Here is a 20,611-nt window from a genome sequence, read left to right on the forward strand (position 1 = left end):
ATGTTGGAGGAATTTTTTCACATTAAAAATGCATGAAAACATGTAAACAGGGCCACCCATGGTCCTTTTCTCCTTGGGCTTCAATACAGCTCATCTGGCTTCAGCCTGTCCCCAACTTAACTGGAAAATCCTGACCTTTTGTATATTCATGTTCCAATTGTATATGCTTGCCCACTCTCTCTGAAGCTATCAGAATTTTACATGAAAACAGCCCTGAATCAGAAAAGAAACTACAGCATGCCTTGGTTGGAAAGTTGCTTAAGTCTTGCTTAAACATTCCATGAGAAAGCTAAGAATAAACCCCAGGGGAACAGCGCAGAAAGTGAAATGTTTGTGCTCCCTAAGAACAATCTTCTCAGAGAACGCATGGCAAAGCCCCCTCCTCAGGACAGATGCAAACAGAAAACCTTTTACTCACTGAGGAAATATCTAAGAATAAATTTAACCAAGGAATAAAGGACTTGTACACAGAAAAATACAAAACATTGCTAAAAGGAAATCAAAGAAGACCTAAATGAATAAACATTCTGTGGTCATGTATTAGAAGACAAAATATTGTTAAGATGTCAGTCGTACCCAGAGCAATTTATAGAATCAACAATCCCAATCAACACCAACAACCTTCTTTTAAAATTGGGAAGTTTTTCTTTTTGGAGTAATGAAACACTTCTAAAATTTTTGGGGTGGTGAATACACAACCTTCTGATTATACTAAAAGTCATTGAATATATAGTTTGGATAGATCATATCATATATGAATATCTCAGTAAAACTGCTTAATAAAGAATTGTGCAAGAATAGCCAGAAACAGCAGCTATGTACAGCAGAAGAAGCATAGAGAGATCAAGAGGTGAAGAATTTTCTTCTTTATCTGGTGTTTCTTTGTTATTACTATCATTGAAATAATGACAATGTTCTAATGATGATTGAGGTGATGAATGAATAACTATGCACTTATACCGAATACCACTGATTATACACTTTCAGTGAATTATATGCTTTATTAATATGTGTCAATAAAACTGACTTATTTATTAAAAAAACAACAAGCAGAAAAGAGCATGGTATTCCCAAAGACTGACATACAGATCAAGAGACTCAAATTGAGATGTCAGAAACAAAGCCTGCCATTTATGGCCAACCTATTTGACAAGAGGGCAAAGAGCACTCACTGACTCAATTACGAAAGAATAGTTTCTTCAACAGATGGGGCAGGGAAAATTGGATCTCCATTTGCAAAAAAATAGGATGACTGCTACCTCACACATTATACAAAACTCAACTCAAAATGGATGAAAGACCTAATTGTAAGACTCAGATATATCAAACTCCTGAAAGAAAATGTAGAGAAGTATCTTCAAGACCTTGTGTTAAGCGATGGTTTCTTAGACTTTACATGCAAAGCACAAGCAACAAAGGAAAAAAACAAATAAATGGGGTCTCATAAAAATTTAAATTTTCAGCCCTTAAAGGATTTGCTCATGGAAACGAAATGACAACTGACACAATGGGGAAGTAAATTTGGAAACCACATTGTTAGAGGTTTGCAATATTAACAAGGTAATACTAACAAGCTCAGTTTCCCCTGACAGGCATTGGGGAAAAGGCACCCCCTCCCCCATGTCTGAGGGCACTTCCCCAAGGTTAAACAAAGGAACCTCATAGAGACAGGAGTAGAGGGACATAGAGACCTTCACCCCTGTCTGTCAGAGGCAGATGGAGATCTTCACTACTCTACCTGCATATCAGAGGGAGACAGAAACCTTCAGTGTTTACATATCAGAGGGAAACAAAGAAGCCCTTTAAAACCCTACAGATGAAAAGAAACGTGTGCTCCTGCAGCATTCCAAGAGACCCTGACCTCCCTACTCATTATCAGGAAAATTTTCACCTCTAAGGCCCCTATTGGCCCCTGCACCTCGCTCAGACCCTCAGCCCCCCCACCCCCACTAACTATCAACTCCTCACCTAGGAAAGTTCTGTATAACTTCAAGTCCCCCCCTTCCAGGAGTGGCTGAAGTCTCTCTTCAGACCTTACCGTGCTGGTGGGGTCTTTCTTCACACCCCTCCATTGGGAGAGCTTCTCAATAAATTCTTTTTCTGCCTGTGGTCAGTCTCCATGTCCTTGTGAATGCCATCTTTCTCCAACACACATATTTGATAAAGTTTTAATATTTAGAATTTATGAAACAAACCTTTGACTTAACAACAAAGGACACCAACAAAATTATAAAACAGGGAAAAGAATTGACATCTTTCTAAAGAACATATAAAAATGGCTACAATGCACATAAAAAGATGCTCAACATCATTAAATACAGGGAAATGCAAATCAAAACTACAGTGACATACATCATCTCACACCTATTAGAGTGCTATTAAAAACAAAATTACCCGTGTTTGGGAAGTTGCAGAGCAGTAGGAATACTCATCCAGTGCTGATGGGATAATAAAATGGTTCAGCCACTGTGGGAGTCAGTTCGACAGTTCCTCATAAAGTTAAGTATAGAATTACCATATGACCCCTCAATCTCCCTTGTGGGGAGCCCTGCAAAGCAGGCTCCAAAGTTCACAGGAAGGGTGTAGACAAAGAAGGAGGTGCCCCTGGCAAGATTATGTGCTGAACAAAATATGCTGCATGTGGATAAGAATTCTAGGAGAACAGTTATCAGAGAGCTATTGAGAAGAAGAATAACTGTTGTGTTTGTAGTGACCTAGAAACAAGGGCTTCCCATGAGAACTGGTGAATGTGCCCATGTCGCTGAAGGTATAAAATAGCATGCCTGATTGAACTCGGTGCCTGAGGTCGCTGTAAGCTCCTGCAATCTCCTCACAGTCCACCTGGTCCCTGCTACTTTGTGTCTTTCATTTCTTCTCCCTCTCATCCCCTCCTCGCAACTGCGCAGACCCTGTTCAGCTACGACTGCACTGTGCGGGTAATGGCACTCACTAAGGAAATACCCAAAATATTTGAAAGTATGGACCCGAAGAGGTATTTACACATGACTATTCATAACACATTATTCCCAATTGCCAAAAGTGCCCATCAACTGATGGATGGATAAACAAAATATATACACACAATGAAATATTTTCTCAAGATTTAATATCATTATTTTATACCCCCCCCTTACCACTTGCACTTGCTGTCAGCTCTCTGTGTCCATTTGTTACACATTCTGCTATGTCTGTCTTCTCAGCTTGTCCTCTCTTCGCATCTTTTCTTTAGAAAGCACCAGGAACCAATCCCAGGACCTCTGATGTGGGAGAGAGACATTCAATTTCTGGAGCCACCCCAGCTTCCTGGTTTTGTCTCTCATTGTCTTTTCCTCTGTGTCTCCTTTTTTTGCTGTTGTTGTTGTTGTTGTTGTTGTTGTTGTGTCATCTTGTTGTGTCATCTCCACATTGGCCAGCTCCACCACACAGGGCAACTCACCTTCACCAGGAGGCCCTGAGAACTGAGCCCAGGACCTCCCATATGGCAGATGGGAGCCTAATCACTTGAGCCACATCCACTTCCCTACAATGGAATAGATTTAAGTTGTAAAAATAAATGAAGTTCTGACACATGCAATCGCATGGATGAAACTTGAACACATCTTGTTGAGTGAAATAGCCAGATGCAAATGGACAAATATTGTAGGTTCTCACTGATATGAAATAATCAGAACAAGCAAACTTACAGAGTCAGAATCTAGAATAGCAGACAGGGCAGTGATAGGGAATGGGAAGTCAAGATGAAAAATGTACAGAGTTCCTAATTAGAATGGTAGAAACATTTGGTAAGATATGGTGCTGATGGGAGCACTACCTTGTGGTCATAATTAAAAGCACTGAAGTATATATATCTAAATGTGCCTAAAGGGGAATTGTTCGATTATATCTGTGGTAACAAATTTAAAAAACAAACATGGAACTGCACTACACAGAAAGTGAAGCTTAAGGTAAACCATGGGCTATAGTTAACAGTACAATTACAAATCTGTTTTCCTCAGCTAGAACAAATGCTGCATATCCATGCAAGCTGTTAACAATAGGGTGGTACAAGGGAATCCTCTATGTCATGCAAGATTGGTCTGTAAACACACACTTTCTCTAATAAAGTAAAAAAAAATGGTATTGATATGTGATAGAAGAAAGAATTCATTCAAAATCAAGTAATTAATTTTTTAGATTTATTTTTATTTATTTATTTCTCTCCCCTCCCCCCCCCTTTCTCCAGTTGTCTGTTCTGTGTCCATTTACTACGTGTTCTTTTTGTCTGCTTCTGTTGTTGTCAGTGGCATGGGAATCTGTGTCTCTTTTCATTGCATCATCTTGCTGTGTCAGCTCTCTGAGTGTGTGGCACCATTCCTGGGCAGGCTGCACTTTCTTTTGCATTGGGTGGCTCTCCTTATGGGGTGCACTCCTTGTGTGGGGGGCTCCCCTATACAAAGGAACACCTGCATGGCAGGGCACTCCTTGCAGGCATCAGCACTGTACTTGGCCAGCTCCACACGGGGCAAGGAGGCCCGGGGTCTGAACCGCGGACCTCCCATGTGGTAGATGGACGCCCTATTCACTGGGCCAAGTCTGCTTCCCAAGTAATTAATTTTAAAAAGTAGCCACAATATGATTGTCAGTCTTAAATCATTAATAATATGAGCAATTGCAGCTGTGCACAACTACCACAAGCGGCCTCAGCAAGCAGCGAGAGCCCCCTCGGGTTACGATGTGCATGAGTCCTACAGTGTTCCAGGCGCAGATGCTGTCCTCCCGCAGGCAGACAATGTCGCTATTTCGCGGGGAACTGGTCCACATTAAAGCTTCTGGATTCTTGTTTAGTGGTAGGTTTTCCTTTATAGGAACCAATTGCATATTTATGTCTTAAAATATTTATATGAACTAGAAAAAGCACAAAATTATCCCAAAGAAAAAAGAAAGTAGGAAATAACAAAGATTAGAGCAGAACAAAATGAAATTGAGAATTAATAGCAAAAAAAAAAAAAACAAACCACTTGGAAAATTAGCCAAGAGCTGGTTCTTTTAGAAGATTAATAAAATTGATCTTCTAGATGAACCAAAGAAAAATGAGAGGGGATGCAAATAAATAAAATAAAAACCAAGAGAGGGACTACCACCACTGAACCCACCAATGAAACAGTATCATTAAAGAGGATATTTTGAAAACCTGTATGCCAATAAGATGGATAACTTAGATGAAATGGATACATTTTTAGAAACACACAAGCATCCTACACTAATGAAAGAATAAGTAAAAGAAATGAAGAGGCCATAACTGAATTAGTCATAAAAAATCACACCAAATCAGAAAAGCCCAGCACCAGTGATTTCATGGGTAAATTGTACCATCATTCCAGAAAAATCAAAAACCTATTCTGCTTAAACCCTTCCCAAAACATTACCTAGCTCGTTCTTTGATGCCAAAATCACCCTAATACCAAAGCAACATAAAGACACCACAAGGGAAGACAACTACAGATCAATCCCTCTAATGAACTAAAATCCTCAAAAAGACATTAATAATCCTATTTGACAACACATCAAACAAACTACACACCATGATTAAGTGGATTTTTAAAAAGATTTATTTATTTACTTATTTTTCCCCTTCCCTCCTCTCACCCTGCTGGAGTTTTTTTTGTTGTTGTTTTTGTTTTGTTTTGTTTTGTTTTGTTTTCCTGTCTCTGTTGTCTTCTCTTCTTGTCTTTCTCTCTAGGATTCTATCCTGGAGATCTCTGATGGGTAGAGGGGTTCCCTGTCAATTGCACCACCTCAGTTCCTGGTTTGTGTTGAATTTCTCCTTGACTCTCCCCTTGTCTCTCTTTTGATGCATCATCATCTTGCTGCATGACTCACGTGTGCTGGGCACTGGCTCACCACGTGGGCACGCCTGGGGACACTTGTGTGGGCACTGGCTCACCACGCAGGCACTTGCTCTGGCACTGGCTTGCCATGAAAGCATGCTTTCTCTTCTTTTTCACCAGGAGGCCCCAGGGATCTACCTGAGGTCCTCCCATATAGTATGTGGAAACTCTATCACTTGAGCCACATCCACTTCCCATGATCAAGTCGAATTATCCCTAGTATGCAAGGGTGGTTTAATATAAAAAAATTAATCAAATTAATAGACCATAAGAACAGATTCATAGAAAAAGCTACATGATCATCTCTACTGTCACAGAAAAAGCATTTGACAAGGTACAGCATCCTTTTTGGATAAAAAAACACTTGGAATTATAAGAATAGAAGAAAACTTCTTAGACATGATGAAGGCTGTATATGAAAAACCCACAATTAACATCATACTCAAAGGTGAAATGAAAAAGACTTGTCCTCTAAGATTGGAACAAAACTAGGACACCCACTGTCACTGCTCCCATTTAACATTTTTATTAGAAGTATTTGCAAGCATTTAGCCAAGAAAAAGAAATAAAAGTCATCCAAATTGGAAAAGAAAGAAAGCTTTCACTATTTGCTGATGACATGATACTGCATGTACAAAGCCAAAAAAAATAAACTGCAACAAAGCTGTTAAGAGTTTGTAAACAAGTTTACTAAAGTGGCAGGATAGAAGAGCAAAACATAAAAATCAGTAGATTTTGTACATAAAAATGTGCCATCTGAGGTACCAGTCAAGAAAGAAAAATCCACTTACAATAGCAACTTAAAAGAATCAAGTAGCCACCAGTAAGCTTATAAATGCAAAGGCCTCGTACACAGCAATCTCCATGACAGCATGAAAGGAAGTCGGGCTGCACTGGGGGATGTGCTCAGGAGGGCTGGGAAAACCCCTTCCTCCAGGGTGGGGCTCTGGGCCTTCCCCCTGCAGGACAGGTGGGGAGGGGAGCTCTGGGTGGGGCCCTGGCACCCTGGGGAGAAGGGGCAAAAGGGGTCTCAGGGCCAGCCCTTGAGAGCCCATCCCCCCACAGCCCATTCCCAGCTCTGTTTGCCCACCCAGTCCTCTCCACCCCACGATCATGGTCCCAAAAGGGAGGTGTGGGGAGCGGCCCACTCACCAGTCCAGCCAGGGGACTCAGCTATATTAGGGCTGAGCAAGGCTTTCTCCCCCCCATCGGGAGATTATCATCAGTGGGCAAGGACACCCACACACGGTTGTCAGAATAACACAGCACGAGGGAGCTGGGCAGGGGATGGGGAGACTGGGGGGCAGGACCCAGGAAGAGCCTCAGAAGCTGCTGTTGTCCAGGAGCTAAGAGAGAGGGAGCTCAGACCACGCCTCCAGGGGCTGCAGCCTGGGCTGGTCCCTGGGGGTGTTTGGGCTGCTCAAGGCTGTGGGGTGTTCTGTGCTTTGAAAGGCAGAGGGATGGCCGTCATGGGGGTGAACGTTTCTCCTCTTCCAGCTCCAGCACCAGGTCCAGAGCCAGACCTACAGCCAGACCTGGAGCTGGACTTCCCTGCAGCACCACCGCTGCCACCAGCTCCAGCTCCAGGGGCAGCTTCTGGGTTGAGGAACCTCAAATTTCAGAGGCAGCTCCAGCAGCTGCTCAAGAGCTCAAGACTGAGGGGCGTTGGCCCCCTCTAAACCAAGCCCTCCCTGGAGAGACGAGAGGGAGACCCTCTTCCAGTGAGGGAGCAGGGCCCAGCACGGACCTATCGATAAGCTCAGGCCCTGCAAGCACCAAGGACACTGCTTCCTGGGATTTAGGAGAGAAGACACAGGAACTAGTGGGGAGGGAGGATTTGGGGGAGAAGTGGGAGGGCAACTGATTTCTGTATAAAAGTCCAAAGAAATACTAACCACGTGGGTAGGGACATGATGAGTGTTTTAAACAGCAAGTTCTTGACCAGAATATTACATTAAATTTCTATTTCTAGGACAGCCTGGAGTTGCAGTTTGGTTCTTCATTTCCTGTGTTAATTAAAGTGAGGTACAGACTCTTTCCTCCTTCAATCAAGTCTGAGGGTCATCAGTTTTTTAACGTGTGGCAAGTTCAAGGGCCATCCGTCCTTCTCTGGTGCTGAAGGACACACACGAGTCCCCCTGCAGCAGAGCGAGGTGCATTTCACTACCATCAAACTGGGCGAGGAGCAAGACAGCCCATCAGAACCCCCGGGTGAGGGGTGAGGGCGTTCACCGGGCACAGCAACCACCTCTGAACAGTGGGTGTCTCTAAAACCCCGTGTTCAAAGACCGCGTCCTGACGCACGGCAGTGCCTTCTTTCTGTTTGGAGAAAGAGGTAATCTGTCTGCTTCCCACGCTGAGGTTTCTTTTCACCTCCGCTTAGGAACCCGCAGTCTTCATGGTGGGCTCTGGAGCCCATCAGCACCACGTGGGGGAAATGTACAATGAACGAGACTTCCCACGGGGAGGGACAGGACCGGGGAAGCCTGATCGCTGGCACGTGGGCTGCGGGGGCAGGACTGTGCACGCTCAGCTCCCTCTGGAGTAGGAGTCCTTAGGCTGCCTCCTCCTGGATCCTGACCCCCGACTCCGAATGTTGGCCTGGTTGGGTGGACCCAGGGCAGACACTTGGGCACCTTCACGGCTCCAGCGGGGCCTCCTTTCATGGGCATCAGTGCTCCTGTGAACTGGCATTTGACTGGGGGTGCAGGGACTGGAGTCCTGGTCTAGTGGGTGCAGTTTCTATGGGGTGACAGAAAAATCTGGTAGGGGATGACAGTGACAATACAGTGCATGCAAATGAACATCACTGAATTGTATATTTGAAAAAAAATAAATGGGAAATATTAGGTTGTATGTATCTTTCCACAATAAAAATTTCAAACATAGAACTGCACAACACAAACAGAACCCTAAAGCAAACCATGGACTACACGTAACAGTATAGTTCTAGTAACATTGTTCCATCAGTTATAACAAAAACACAGCATTAAAGCAAAGAATAATACAGAAAACTGCCTGTGAGAAGGTTATATGGAACTCTGTAATTCAGTGTGATTTTCCTGAAAACCTTAAACTTCTCTAAGAAAATATCTTTAAAAATAAAATATTATTAAGATACAAAGTAACAAGCAACATGAATTCAACAAGAAATGAATACTGTGGGGAAGTGGATGTGGCTCAAGTGATTGAGCTTCTACCTGCCATATGGGAGGGCCTGGGTTCCATCCTTGGGGCCTCCAGGTCAAAGAAAAAAAGCATGCCTGTGCAGCGAGCCAGTGTCCACGCGGTGAGCCAAGTATCCACGCGCTGAGCTGAGTGCCCGTGTGGAGCATCAAGTCCCCAGGCAGCAAGCCAATTCCTATGCAAGGAAGACATGAAGCAAGATGATGACACAGCAAAAGAGAAACAAGGGGAGAGACAAGGCAAGACACAACAGAAACCAGGAACTGAGGTCATGCATGTGACAGGGAACCTCTCTCCTCAGCAGCGGTCCCCAGGATGGGAATCCTAGAGGAGAAAAAAGAGAAGACAAAAAGAGAAATAAGTACAGAACATCACACAGCAAAGGGACACAGACAGCAAAAACAGCAGGGCTGGGGGAGGCGGAAGGAAAATTTAAAAAAAGAATACTGTGGCCATGCCATTTGCTGCAGATAAATCATTTGACACAATCCAATACCTTTTCATAATGAAATACAAAGAAACAGGGCAGCAAAACAAGGACTACATAAGTAGCATCATTCTCGATGGTGAAAGACTGTGCGTTTGGGCAATAACATCAAGGCCCAATCCATCATGCTGCTTTTGCCCCTGCTATTCCTCACTGTCCAGGATGTCCTAGCCAGAGCATCAGGCAAGAAAAAGGAGGTAAAGGCATCCACATTGGAAAGGAAGAACAAAACTATCTCTGTTTAGAAAGGACAGGATTTATATATAAAAATCCCTCTAGGACTCACAAATACTCTTACAGCTAATAATGCCAGAAAGTTGCACAAAAGTCTGTTGTATTTCTATAACATAGAAGCAAACAATCTGAAAAGAAAGTTATAATGCAATTTCTTTTACAGGAGCATCAGAAAGAATAAAATACTTAGGAAGAAATTTAACCAAGGAGGTACAAGATTTGTTACCTGAAAACTACAAACCATTGATGAGACACATTCAAGGAGGGGGACCTGGGAAGCCATTTTAGGAATTAACCTGAATGAAAACTTATGGATGAAGCTTCTGACTCGCTACAGACAGGGCAAGAGTTGTCCCATGGCCCCCGGAGCTTCCCAGGACAGTCCTGCAGAATGAAGCACTTGTCCACATGGGACAGGGCAACCAGGCCTCAGGGTCCACAGGGAGGCCTTCTCCACTGGGTCTGAGGTTCAGTCGGGTCAAAATGATGGCTCAGTTGTCCTAAATGGTATTGCAGGGACAGATGCCGGACATTGTATGTCCTGCCATAACCCACTGAATGGACGGTGGAGAGTGTAAACTACAGTGTAAACCATTATCCACGTGGGGCAGCAGTGCTCCAAACTGTATTCACCAAATGCAATGAGGGTGTCACTTGATGAAAGAGGTTGTCGGGGTGGGAGGAGTGGGGTAAGGGGAATGGGATACAGGGGAACCTCATACTTTTTGAACATAACTTTTTTATCATCTAAGTATCTTCAAAAAAAACAATTAAAAAATTGATGGGGTCGGGGAGTGAGGAAAAGGTATATGGGAACCTCTTATGTTTTTTAATGTAATGTTTTGTGTGGTCTCTTAACTTTAAAATAAGATAATTAAAAAAAAACAAAACAAAAGGTCCTCAGGCACCTCTCCTGGCAGACAGGGTGCAGGAGAGGAACTGCTTGAGCACACTGTTCAGCTGTGCACGCGCGCCCCCTTCAGGCTACCAACAGAATCACAGAAATTAAAATTTTATATTATTCACTGCTATAAATTTGGAAGAAGGAAATAGAGCTAACTATCCAGTGCCTTGATGAGACTGCATGGAGATAACAAGAAGCAAAGTACAAGGTAAGTATACAAAAATAAATTGATTTATCCTCCCCTGCAGTGAACAATGAAATAAAAAACAAATTCTTTTATAGTTGTAAAAACACATAATAAATTCCTTTGCTCAAACCTAAGAAAATAAGTACGTATTTCTCTCTCATAACCTATTAAAAGCTTGCAAGAAGTAAAAAGTTAAATAAATGGAGAAATATTCCTGTTTCATGGTGGGTAGATGAGGGACGAAACGGGGTCCCTGTTGTGGGATGAGTGGGGTCCCGTTGTGGGACGAGCGGGGTCCCTGTTAAGGGACGAGTGGGGTCCCGTTGTGGGACGAGCAGGGTCCCTGTTAAGGGACGAGTGGGGTTCCGTTGTGGGATGAGCGGTGTCCCTGTTAAGGGACGAGTTGGGTGCTGTTGTGGGATGAGCGGGGTCCCTGTTAAGGGACGAGTGGGGTCCCGTTGTGGGACGAGAGGGGTCCCTGGTGTGGGGAAGAAAGCCTCGTACGCCTGCTGAGGCTTCCCTCGGGGGCTCCAAAGGTGTGGAGGGCGCACGACCCTGGAAGGAATCGCGGAGACAGGCTGATGGCACAAGTCTGGTCTATTGTGGAAGGGGATGCAGATTTATAGGATTGGGGAGTGGTGTGGCAGGTTCTGATTGGCTAGGGCAAATGCTGTTTCCATATAAGGCAATGTTCTGGCATTGGGCTAGTGATTGGCCAGTAGAGCATGTGCTAACTATTGATAGGCTGACACTGTTACTAAGCTGATAGGTGGTTGTAAGCTGTTGCTGGGCAAACAGCGTACTAAGAGATTAGGTTTAAGGGAGGGGGGAGGGGAAGTGAGAGCTGGGCTAGGCGGGAGATAGGAAGGGGGAGGGCGGTGCCGGCTAGCCATTAGCAGCAAAGGCCTAGTCAGGCGTGGTCACCTTGTCTAGGCCCAGTGGGCAGAGGCGGTGTCACCTCTTGCCGCACTGTTTGCCACTGAGGCAAGCCAGGTGCCCCTCCTCCCACAGGTAGAGTCAATATTTTTAAGGTCTTATAGAAAATCATAGAAAGATATTTTGTATATATTTATGAACCTTTTCTACTCCTAGAAGAGCATGCAAAATGCTTAAGAAGGACAAAACTGAGCAGCCCATACTGCCTGGTTCCAATTCTTATTCTAAATCTACAATAATTGATAGAGTTTGATGTTGGTACACAGAAAAATGGGGAAAAAAGAGAGTTCATATGTAGATCCATTAAAATATGTTCAAGTGAACATAATCCTTTCAAAATATGGAAATGGAACAACTGGATGGCCATATGAAAATAAATAAAGACATAAACTTTACAGCTTACACACAAATTCTCCTAAAATAGTTTATATGTGAATGTTTAAGAAGCAAAATGAGGAAAACGGACTTTGGCCCAGTGGTTAGGGCGTCCATCTACCATATGGGAGGTCCGCGGTTCAAGCCCTGGGCCTCCTTGACCTGTGTGGAGCTGGCCATGCGCAGTGCTGATGCGCGCAAGGAGTGCCCTGCCACGCAGGGGTGTCCCCCACATGGGGGAGCCCCACGCGCAAGGAGTGCGCCCATGAGGAGGGCCACCCAGCGTGAAAAGAAAGTGCAGCCTGCCCAGGAATGGCACCGCCCACACTTCCCGTGCCGCTGACGACAACAGAAGCGGACAAAGAAACAAGACGCAGCAAATAAACACCAAGAACAGACAACCAGGGGAGGGGGGGAAATTAAATAAATAAATAAATCTTTAAAAAAAAAAAAGAAGCAAAATGATTTTTTAAAGAAAGTGAGTTTCCAACAGAAGAATGACCTCATGCTTGCTGATGAGTTTTTATATGCAACATCTAAAAGTCATGAAAAGAAAAAATGGCAATGGGACTTCATCTGAAAAGTTAAAAGTTCTACTTTGTAGAAGACACTGCTAATTGAATGAAAGACCTCAATCCTGCACTGGGAGTAAGTTTTGTAAGATACATATATTTTGTACCAAAATATACAAAAGCCCTACAGAGCTCAATAAAAAGAAAACAAACCACACAACTAAGAAATTGGAAAATGACTGAACAGACCCCTCACTAAATTAGGTATACAGTTGACAAATAAGCACACATAAAGACACTTATCATTTGTCATTATTGAAAAGTAACTTAAAAAACAATGAGAGATACTACCCACCCACTGGAATGGCTAACAGCCAAAGAACAGACATTCCAACTGCTAGCAATGATGTGGGACAACAGGAACTCTCATTCCTTGCTGGAGGGAATGCAAATGGTACAGCCACTTTGGAAGACATTTTAGCATGATTACTAAGGTCAACTTATCTCAGTATGTGACTCATTAATCACACTCCTAGGCATGTACTCAAGTTTGTTTGACAACTAATGTCCACACACACAAAAATCCAGCACTGATATATTTATAGCAACTTTTAGTTATAATAACTACAAGTTGGAGAAACCAAGATGTTCTTCACTAGGTGAATGGATAACCAAACTGTGGTACAACTACGCCCATATAGTTACTCAGCAGTAAAAAGGAAAGTGTTATCCTGCCACAGAAGGACATGGATGCACCACAAATTCATATTGTTAAGAGAAAGAGGCTGCTCAGTTAGGTTTACATAATGCATGACAAGGTCACGCCTGCTTGTTGATGGGGTATGATGTTAAGGGTCTCTTTGCACACAACAAAACTAGGTGCTCCAAAATCTGTGAAATTAAAAAATTCAGATATCTGCTGAACTGTCATTTTGTCTTCCTTTAAGATCTGAATTGCAGTGGGGAAAAGAGATGATATGAAGTAGTTACTCTCAAATCTCAGCATCACAAAATGAGTTAGGCCCTGGCCCAGCTGCTAGAGAGGTAAATAGACAGTTGAACAAACAGAAATATTCTTGCCATCTTGTCTCTTACATTATTGCAAGATAAAGAAATACAAAAAACACTGTGGCAACTGTTTTGAGTTTCTTCAAGTTTCCAGAGTTAGAACAATTTCAGGACTCTGACTGGGCCTTTCTTAGTTGAGAAATGTGGGTCCATAGTTCAACATCCTGTACTTTAGTTATAGTACCAGAAGTTAGATGAACTTGGTAGGGGTTCTTTTTATTAATGAGGGTCTGTCACCTTGATGGAGCACCACACCTTGCCAAAATGTTTCCCTCATTCCTAATAGGAATGCTGTCATTTTAAGTCTTTGCTTCTCATTCTATATACACACCACAGGAATGAATACTCTACATTCTGATGCTATGAGATTATTTATTCTATATATTTCAAAAAAGTGAGACTACAATACTTGTCCTTTGTGTCTGGTTTATTTCACTCAATAGGACGTCTTCCAAGTTCATCCATATTGTCACACGTATCATGAATTCATTCCTTTGTACAGCTGAATAATATTCCATTGTATGTCTATTCTGTTATACATTTTATTTATCCATCCATTGAGGGAAACTTGTGTTGCTTCCATTATTTGGCAATTTTGAATAGTGCTGCTATGAACACCGGTGTTCAAATATCTTTTTGAGATGCTGCTTTCAATTCTTTGGGGTATATATCTAGTAGTCCAGTTGCCAGATCATTTGATAATTCTATGTTTTGCTTTCGGAGGAGCCATCAATCTGTCATCCATGGTGGCTATACCGTTTTGCATTGCCACATTCCTCCAACACTTTTACTTTCCATGTGGTTTAATAAAATAAGAGGTGGCCAAATCACGTGTAAGAAGGACGCTCCCTGGAGCCTCCCTTCTGACAGCAGGCCCAGGAAGCAAATGCTGAGATGGGAGGGCCACATGGGGAAGGAGACTCGCTCACCAGTCACCTCAGGAGAGACCCCCATCTGGGAAGACTTGGATTAGAGGGGGACCAATGTCTCCACAGAAAATCCATGAAATTTTCAGAAACTGCCAGTCCCAACAGATCTCTCCCAAGATCCTCTGACGGTCATGCAGGTCAATTTGGTGAGACGCTGCAGAAGTCCAGTGCCCCTGCTTGCCTTGAGGAAAGGGGAACCCATGGGGGGGGGGGAGCCTTCCTGTGATGCCTGTGGCAGGATCCTGCTTCCCAAGGGCAGAAAGAAACACTTAGGAGAATGAGCCCACCAGGCTGTGGGTACAGGAGCCCTCTATTGGCATGGTGCCCACCATTGTGCCTGACATGCTCTGTCCAGAGGAGGGGTGAGGTCAGGGCACCGCTTGATCCTCTGGGCTTGCTGTAGGTCCAAGTGGGGCTGAGAGAGGCCAGAGCACAGGGGCTGGTCTCCTTTGCCTGACATCAGCCACATCCCTTTCATTAATGCACTTTCTATTTATACAAAGAGCAAAGCAAGAGAGCCCTGTTGCATAGAGCCTTGCTGGTCTCCCCCATGGCAGCCCAATGACAGTCTTCCCTGTGACATCAGGACAGCTTCCCTGAGGACCCCAATACAGCCTCCTCTGGCTCTTCTTTCAGAGCTAAGCTCCTTAGAAACAGTCCCATGCAGTCCCTCTCCAGACCTATTCATCTCTATTTCAGCCCTTGGTGTGTCTGAACTTGCTGAACCCTAGCCAACCACTCCAGTGGAACAGCTTTCCTATGGGTATTCCAATTACGTTCAAATTCTCACATGCAGAGGCCACTTTCTTTATCATGCTTGAACTTTCCTTCCTGATTTTTCAGCAGTTTTACAGATTTGATTATGTCTTCCCCTTCTGCTATCTTGGCTTCACCAGGCTTGGGCTTGGGGCTCCCTGCTAATTTTCTTCCATACATCTCAGTGTCCTCTTCCTCTGTTAGCTGTTTACATGTTGATGCTCCACAAGGTTCAATCTTCTTCTCACTTTCCTTCTCATCGGCCCTAGTCTATTTCATTGACCACATCCAAACCTATTGTTTCAAGCGGGATGCCAAGGACGCTTAACTTTTCATATCTAGCCCAGATCTCTCTCCTGAGCCCCACATGTGAATTTCTCACATGTCTTTCATAAATCCCTCAAACTAAGGCTGTTACCCCACAGTTCTACACCATTTTCTTTTTCAGTATGAATGTCACCACCCCATGCCCAATTCTCTAAGCCAGAAACCAGATGATTTCCTTTATATTTCCCACTCTATCATTCTGAAATACAATTAGTCTGAAATTGTGTCAATACTACTTCCTAAATATATCTTCTCAATTCCACCCCACCTCCCCATTTCTCATTGTAGACTTAGTCCAGTATTTCATCACTGATAGCCGGGATTATTGTCACAAACTTCCAAATATTTTCTCCACTTCCGGTCCAGCCTCCTTCAAACTTATCTTCTACACTGCAGCTAGGACATGATAAAATGCAAAATATTTCTTATCTAAAGCCATTCAATTATTTATATAGTTTGCATAATAAAATTCAAATCCTTCCAGCATTTTAGAACAGAAATCTCCAAAATGGCCATGATCCACCTCTACGACTCATCTGTGAACCACCCTACAGAATTATCTTACACTAAAGGTCAGCATATTCTAAAGTGTTCCAAGGAGCACTTGTTCCAGATATTAATAAAATTCTGGTCTAATAAGTTTGTGAACACGGGGAAATGGACTTAAACACAGTGATGGGCAGGGAGTGTAAACTATAATGTAAACTCTAATATACTTTAGTGGCAATGCTCCAAAATGTGTTCATCAATTGTAATAAATATACCACACTAATGGAGGATGTTGTTAATGTGGGGAAATGTGGAAAGGGTTGGGAGTGGGACATATCAGAATCCCCTCTATGTTTTTTTGTAACATTTATGTGGTCTAAGTATCTTTTTTTTAAATTTAAAAGTATATTTAAAAAAAATAAACACAGTAATGGGCGTTGGAGATATCCAAATAGGAACAGAGAAGATACAGTTTGAGTACTGAACTCGTTTTTCACTGAATAGCTACTAACATCTGAAGGCATTCAGTTTGGGAAATGTTACTGAAAGCATTTGGGAAAACCTAAAGTTCCAACAATATGCTCTACTCTCCTATTTCTTCACCTCTGCCTGGTGAGACATCCATTCATTCAGTCATTCATTTGTTCATACACTCCAAAACAATCACTGGAAATCAACTAGTATATGCTTTACATTCAGGGGGAGAATACACTCCTGGGGAGCCAAACTTTGTAAACATATGATTAAAACAGTCAGGATAAGTGCTCTGAATTTTGGAGCATAGTATAAGGACCTGAGTTTGGCAGGTCAATCGACAGCAAGCTTTCCCCCTCCTCCTTGACAGGGATATCCCTCAGATAGGCGTCAATGTTTTTTTTTTTTTTTTTTACTTTAGGTATTAAATCGAATCTTAGGTGTTAAATGAGCATATATTTACAGGTGTCATATCTTTCCCTTAGGTTGATCCTTGTATTGTTATGAAATCTCCCTCTCTGTAGAGGTGTAGGTAAAGTATATGTACATGTCATGAAAGGTAAGTTGGTATCAAATGAAATATGATTTTATATATTCTGGATGTTGCATTTTAACCCCATGGAAAACACAGGAAAAGGAAATGACAATATATCTATATGGGAAAAGGAAGTCAATCAATGTGGTACAGTTCAAAACATCCAATACATATAATAGTAGGAAAAAAGGGTTGTGTTGAAAATGAATTGTTACCTTGGGACAAACTTTCTAGATAGAGTTAAGAAATTCATAATAATAATAATTTGAAAGAGTGGCAGAGTAAACTAGGCTGATGGGACAGAAGTGATGGTGAGATTATCCCAGATAGATTTTTTCATTATGTTCATGTACCTAATCAAGAAATCTAATATATTTTAATAAAATGCAGATTTCTGGTTCTCCACACCAAATCACTGATAAAAATATCTGGGTATAAGGTATAGAAAATAGTATTTTAAATATGTTTCCTATAAGATTTTCATGTATGATGAAGATCGAACCTTTCTGTTGGGAGACTGTAATGAATTCAATAATTGAAAGGTGCAGAATCCCTGACATAAGTCATATATATTGGCTTCTTCATTTTCCACTGACCACTAAAATATTACATACCTGGACCAGAGCTAACCTCCTGCCTCAATGTCTTTATCAAGTGATACTTTATAATTATAGTTTTGTTTTTTATTTACCAAGAAAGGGTTCTTATTTGCTAAAAAGATATATATCTTTTTTATTATTGTTCGTTTTTATTCATTGTCTCTAATAACAGTTCTGTTATTTAATTATCCCTGTAAAAGCCACCACTTTCAGCATTCTTGCAACAGGAAAACTTTTTCTTAAGAATGGAATGTTTTCTTCTCTGTGAAAAACAAATATGTAATTGCTTTGTAGCCTGAGAGACTATTGAACACAAACGAGGAAAGCAGGGCTGCCCTGATGGAAGGGGCTGAGGGTGAGAACTGTGTACTCTGTTTCCTCCATGACTCCTGCACTAATTTCCTAGCTGCTGTAATGGATTCCATGTAATGGGTTGGCTTACCAGCAGGGATTTACAGACTCAAGGTTTCAGAGGCTAGAAGGCGTGCTTCCTCCCAGAGTCAGTACTTCTATCTCACCAGCAATCTTGGTGCTCCTTGGCTTTTCTGTCTTGTGCTGATGCATGTGGCTGCATCTTCTCCTTTCTCTACTGGGCTCCCTTGCCTTCCAGCTTTAGGCTGCTCCCAGCGCTTCCTTTCCCCATCCATTTGCTTTGCTTATAAGGACTTCAGCCACACTGGATTAAGGCCCATATATTCAAAGGTCCTATTGACAAAAGCGTTCACACCCACAGACCAGGGGTTGGAAGCTGAACATACCTTTTGTGGGGGACATTATGCAATCCCCAACACCAATGATACCCTCTGACCACTCACCTTTCCAATGGGACCCAGAAAGCAATCAAAAAATCATTAAGTGAAGAATCACTTTGGAAATCAGTATTTCAAATGTCCACAATTCTCACTTTGCTCTGAACACTAAGCAATTCAGTCAAATTTGATACAATTTGTATTAACTCTCTTTGTGAGAATGTTTACTTTTGCCTCCTTTATGGCTTTAACTTCTTTAGTGCTTAAGTTTCAAGAGAATTTCATAATTATTTCTATAAATATGCATTTGTGCGTATACTAAAAAACCATTATGGAAAGATGGGGTACAAATAGTCCGAATACATAGTCATTACTGTTATCTTTATTGAAATCTTGTGAACTCAAATGACTTCCATTACTTTACACTGGTTCTTCTGGGAAGATGGCAGACTAGCAAGACAGAGGACTCTTTTCTCTTCCAGAAAAATAGCTAGAGGACAGGCAGCAATGGCCTGGAAAGAAACTTCTAGGGTTCAGGACCCACGGGGAAGGCTGGACACCACCCAGCAGAGAGAGGGGCAATGGAAAAGAACCATGGTGGCAAAACTGTGAGTACATGCTGCAGCTGCCAGGATCCAACCCACCATTTAGACACTTTGAATTCTCAGGCCTCAGGGCCACTGGCTACAAAGGGGGACCCACCTCCCAGAAGTGAGGAGAGAGCAACACAGACTAAGGCTGGCTGCTTTTGAACCACAACTTTGGTCTGCTGTGCCCTTGAGCTCCTGCAGGCTGGGCAGGGCCCTGCTATTGTTTGCCTGGGAGCCAGCAGGGGACTAAAGAGATCCAGGACTAAGGAGAGCTGACCCTCTCAATCGCCCTCTCTATTGACCAGGACAGACTCTTTGAATTAGGAGGCTCTTAGCCTCCAGGAAGCATCATCTATTCCAGTGATCTGGCCTGGTGGATGCAAACACACTCAGACCAGGCTTTGAACTGAAGGGCTGACAAGGAGTGCCATCTGCTGGTGGACCAAGGAAAAGCATGTGGGGAACACAGTAAATAAGCAAGAGAGGCATTTTCTGGTCTTTGCAGTCTCCCTCCCCAAGGCCCTAGGAAGCAGGTCTGCAACACATTACTCTGCTCAGGGCCCAGATCTGAGCAACTAACAGGAACAATCCTAAAGACCCAGAACAAGTTGAACCAAGAATCAAGGACACCAGAAACACACAGCCTCCTGTCACTAAACCCCTATGAAAGGAAAGTGAGCGTCTGAGTAAACTCACCATCCAAATCAGATGCCTAGACACCAGGGAAAAGTTACAAGTCATTCTGAGAAAAGAGAAGAAATGACCCAAGAAAAGGAATCTATCAAAGTCCCCAGAAGATACACAGGATTTCGGACAACTAACCAAGGAGATGCACACAAATTTCCAAAATCAAATTAATGCATTGAAAGATGATATGGATAAAAAGATAAAAGATATCAAGAAGACACCAAGTGGGCACAAAGAAGAAATTGGAAGCCTGAATAGAAAAGTAACAGAACTCATGGGAATGAAAGACACAATAGTGGGATAAAAAACAAATCAGAGGGCAGCAGTTGTAGCTCATGTGGTTGAGGATCTATTTCCCATGTACGAGGTCTCAGGTTTGATCCCTGGCACCTTCTAAAAACAAACAAATGAAAAAATGAACTCTCACTGTGGAGCAGATGTAGCTGAGTGGTTGGGCATCTGCTTACAATTCACAAGGTCCTGGGTTCAATTGCCAGTACCTCCTAAAGAGGAAACAAACAAAACAACAACAACAAAACATTAGAGGCATACAACAGCAAGTTTGAAATGACAGAAGAAACCATAAGTGATGCAGAAGACAGAACAGCAGAAATGGAAGAGAGAAAAGAACAAAGAGAAAAGAATGTGAAAATTTGAGCTAGGTCTCAGGGAGTTGAATGATAATAGAAAACACAACCACATGCATGTCATGTCAGTTCC

This window comes from Dasypus novemcinctus, chromosome 15, assembly GCF_030445035.2.
Source record: "Dasypus novemcinctus isolate mDasNov1 chromosome 15, mDasNov1.1.hap2, whole genome shotgun sequence".
In the NCBI taxonomy this organism is placed as follows: domain Eukaryota; kingdom Metazoa; phylum Chordata; class Mammalia; order Cingulata; family Dasypodidae; genus Dasypus; species Dasypus novemcinctus.